This window comes from Pelodiscus sinensis, chromosome 5, assembly GCF_052426305.1.
Source record: "Pelodiscus sinensis isolate ZL-2025 chromosome 5, ASM5242630v1, whole genome shotgun sequence".
Taxonomy (NCBI): Eukaryota; Metazoa; Chordata; order Testudines; family Trionychidae; genus Pelodiscus; species Pelodiscus sinensis.
The window spans coordinates 97578989-97583885 of NC_143056.1; the positions used below are offsets into that span (position 1 = coordinate 97578989).

Sequence of the window (4897 nt, forward strand, 5' to 3'; positions counted from 1 at the left end):
GGGGCATGGGTGCAATCCTGGGCAAGCTCCCACTCCCAGGGATAGCAGGACATCCCGAACATGGCCTCCGAGCTAGCACATAGGCTTTGATGGTATGGAGACCTGTCATCCTCGCCTTGCAGAGGGGGGGCTGGGCTTCACCCACTGTATCCCCAGGGATAACTGACCACCTCTCTTGTTTCTCCACAGCCGCACCAGCTGGGAGTGCAGGGCATACCACCCCACCCAGGACATCCTCCTGCACCCAAGCACTCAGCAGGCTGACCCGTAATCAGGAGGGTACCAGCTGCAGCACCTGGGGATACTGCGAGGCCTGCACCGCACTCTGGACTACTGGGTGCACAAAGACCTGCTGCTCTGATGGGAGAGCGGATGGGAGCTGCTTGCCCAGGGCCATGCCATCTGCGACCACCTGCAAACCCTGGTGCACAGATTACTGCCTCCTGCCGCTCCAGCCCCTGCTGCCTCCCCAGCTACAGCTCCTCCTCCCATTCCTGGTCCCCCTCCCGCTTCTTCCTTCCCCCCCCTTGGTGTCCTTCCCCCCCACAGCGAGGACACCAAGGCCCCTGCACTCGTTGTGCTGGGAGACAGGTGGGCCGGCAAGCTCCCAACCCTGAGCTTCTCTTTCACTTTCCTCCCTTTGCCTCCCCCTTCCAGTTCCCTCCGCCCAGGTTTACCCCTCCCCTCTCCCACCCTCTCGCCTCCCCTCTCCCGCCTTCATCACCCCCCCCCCACCACACTCCAGTTTTGTTCAATAAAGAGAGTTTGTTTTCTTCAACACTTGTGTCTTTACTGTACATCAGGAAGGGGGGTTAGGAAGGGGTAAGTGGAAGGACATCAGGGTGGAATGAGGCGCAAACCCCTAGTGGGGGGCTTTGCTGTCCCTCAGTGAGGTAGGCAAGCAAGCAGGGAAACTTGAGAACTGGCTGTCTGGGGGGGTTCCTTTAACCACAGGCCTCAGATAGCCTCAGGCAGCAGTCACACAAGGTAACTCCTGACCCGATGTCCTGCCAGAGCCAGTTCTGGCTGGCCTTAAATGCAATTCAGCGTCCAATCAGTGTGGACACGCTATTTCAAAATAGCAAAACTCTATTTCAAAATGCATTTTGCATGTAGATGCGTTATTTTAAAATAATCTATTTCGAAATAATGCTGTAGTCTAGATATACCCCTAGATAAAATTTCTGTATCTCCACTATAAGTAACTATAAACTCCAACAAGAGATAAAGCCAATAGAGCCAAACAATAAAAAATATTGAATAGAAGAAGAATCTTGGAAAGGCATATATTCTGCAATATGACAATGATGTATAGTATATATCAAAACTTGCACAAACTCTTCTGACGAAATGGTAATCAAGTGATTTGTGCCTTGGGCATCACAATCACTTGATTTAAATCCAATAGCAAGAACCTGGAGTCAACTAAAGAAAGCAATAGGTAAGGCAGCTAACACACTGTGGGCACCTGGAAGGAGATATCATTCATTTGCAATGATTTTTGGGGAAAATAAAAGCTTTTAGAAGAAAGAAGAAGCAGTGAACAAAATGACTTCACAATTTCTTTAAGAAACAAATTCTTAAAATGTGTGGGAGACAGGTGCTCAGTTACACATCTGTTTTAGAATTCCAGTTAAACTTCTAATTAAATAAGGTCATTGCTTTTCAGTATATGCAAATTGTGTGTGTTGAACACCTTTAATATGGAGGCATCGTTACTGATTGGAGCTTTTAAGATAAATATTAAATGAAAATAAAATATAGCATTTTTTTAGTTTTCATTTTTAGCTATACATCTAAAAATTATTGTGTAAGTGAATGTATATATGAATCTTTATTTATTTTTCCTTACCATAAATTTAAGTATTATTCCACAATCATTATGATAGGAAGTTGAAATACTGAGCAAATCAAAAGGGGTTGATGTGACCAGGCCTAAACGCATTGGTGTCAGTGGGAGTTCTGTCCTATAGAAGTATTTTTACTAAATGAATCACAGTGATATCTTACATTTATGCCAGAGCTTATGCTTGACCCAGTATCTGAAATACAGATTTCAAATGAAGGCATCAATGCTGCAAACATGAATGTGTCTAAGTAACTTCCATATGTAAGTACATTAATTGATTACAATAAGTTTGCTCAAAAGTGTAAATATTTGCAGGATCAGAGCCTAAGAGTACTGCTGGTCTCCTATTCCTGTCCAGAACGAATTTACTGCTTTTGTATCTTCTTATCATCTATGTTTTAGGAACGCAAGTCTTGTGATAAGTAAAATTATGCAGTCAAGCCAGATTTTTTCCTTACCTTTTTAATGGTGATTTTTGTTAAACTCTTAGAGGTTAGGGGAAAAACACCCTACAGAACATATTAATTTCCTCCCATATACTGTAGCTATTTTTATAAGATACTTTTGGCATACATTCTACGTATATAACAAAACCATAAACATATATGATTATGAAATATAAAGGTAAATTTTAACCTGAATTCTGGTCACTGAGTACAGGGAAACCTTTTTAATTATTTATATTAGTTTAACAATATCATTAAACTGGTAACCCAGATTGTCATAAGACATATTTGATGTTACTGGTGGAGTTTCTAATTGTTGGTGGCTTTTTCCTGTTATACTTACCCTCGCACAGCCCTTTTAATGGACATACAATATGTTACTCCATACCCAAGCTCACCTACTCTTTCTTTTCTCAAAAGACAAGGCACATCTGCCACCTGCTCTAGTCTGTGTCCCAGCAACAACTGTCGAGCAGCAACAAGATTGATTATCAGTCAAAAACCATTGCACAACACCAGATTTTGGTAGGTTAAGCTTGCTGATCCAGCAAGGGATGGTGTGAAATTTTCGTAATGTGTGCCAACATTTTGGTGCTAAAAGAACAGCAGTGCATGTCACAATGAAACACAGCCAAAGATATGCAGACAAAGCACAGAAGTTTTTGTTTTGAATTTAGCTTGAGAGAGAAAATTGCTTAATGAATTTGAAAACCCACTCTTAACAAGTTATGTGCAAGGAAAAACTATAATAAAAGTACTAAGGCCCTGAACATTTTATAACAAACTATAACAATGGCTATATAAAAATATTATATAGCTTTTTTCAGTGCCTCCTATGATACGAGACAAAACAGCGTTTACTTAATATTATTGTTTTTATTTACTGAAATAATAAAAACCTTCAAATTAAATCTTAAAGTGAATTGGTTCAACTATGCTATACGTATAAATTAGAGAAAATATTACTATTTGTGTCTCCCTTACTGTATGCATAGACTATTGTTTAAATGAACTGTAGTCAATGGAGTCAGAGTGATTTTCATTTTATCTTTAACACGTATCATGTGAATAATTGATGAAGTAGGAGATAAGTATATTGTATGATCATAAATATAGTTTATGAAGTTTTTATGGAAGCAAGATATGAATGTATTTATATGATATGGCTCAGTTGGTGGAAGTCACTATTAGCTCCATGGAAATCTAATAAAGACATATTTAGGGCAAGTGCAGATATTCATTGACATTTTTTATACTTATCACTATAAGAAAGAATAAAACAACAGAAAAACAAAAACAGAGAACTACCACTTCTAGGTCAGCAACAACTTTCTGTAAAAATTACAAGCTATTGAGTCCTCACATTTTTCATTTGGTAGTAAAAAATCTGTGCTAGAAACTACTCTCAAGGTAACAAAAGTAATTTAAAAATATATTAGGAAAAATAAACCATGGGTGCTTTAAAAAAGAGAAGAAGAAAACAATCATAAATATACAAGGAAAGGCTAAAATTATCATTAAAGTAAAGAAATATAAAATATACACTTTAGTTAAATGCTTTTTGTAAATGTATTTATCCCAAGATCATTGTTAAATGCACTGCATTATACTTTTAGACACCACAAGACTATGCCAGCTGTAAAATCCTTAAAAAAAAAGTATTTTATAATCCAAAAAATGCATTTCATTTTTGTCTCTTGTTAGAATGGTACTCTGGTAACACAATTTGATCCTTAACAAATATAAAATTTCCCAATCTGTCGCCTGGCTTTTTGTAAGAATAAAAATTAGCTAGCTAAATTATAACTATCATTATTAGCTTATCATAACTTCCAGCTGTTTTGATGATTTAATGGAAAGTATTTAGTATGAAGTATTGTGACTTTGATACAGAGAGCTATGTAAGTTAATTCTGTAAAACTTCATCAAAATTAATTGTATAAATCCCAGAATGTACTCTATCACCTTAAAAATGACAAGAACAATATTTACATCCAAATTTCAAAAGTGAGTGAGTCAGAAATTATATTGTGTGTGTGTACAAATATCCTTTGATGATTGTACTGAAAAAGGGATGAAATAGAGGGGGGGCATTTTAATGTTTGCAAGGACCAATTTTAAAAAAATAAAATATTCACATTTGAATGTGTACATGTCAAGGTAAATGCTCTACCTTGTTGTATAAACATCCTAATAATTATTTTAATGATTTTTCATATAGGTCAAATGACTAAATTAATAAATGCAGGCTGAAATGCTGAACTATTTTCTTCCTAGTGTAATAAGTCTAATGAATTGTGTCTGTTAGGTGTCACTGAAACTAAGGAATAAATTCAATAATCTCTGATTTAATTTATTATATTTTCACCATTTAACCTCCTGCAGGCTCCCTAATGTCTGTTCAGATCTATATTAAATTAAGCACCAATGCTAATGAAGGGCAATAAACATGGCTGTCAGTAGATTTTGCTTTCATTAAGCACATTATCCTCTTACTGAGCTCTAAATGAGTAAACATTAGTTTTGTTAAACCATGCAAAAAGACAGGATGAAAATCATTTTTAATTGCATCCCTGAAGACATGTACTATTTGTTTTTTTAC

The 4897-nt window shown here is 37.2% G+C and overlaps 1 protein-coding gene across 3 annotated transcripts in view; it reads right to left on the reverse strand.

Annotated features, from left to right (window-relative positions):
* Positions 1-4897, reverse strand: part of DCDC1 (doublecortin domain containing 1) — a 605588-nt gene that overhangs the window by 542279 nt on the left and 58412 nt on the right. The gene's annotated exons all lie outside the window — the stretch shown is intronic.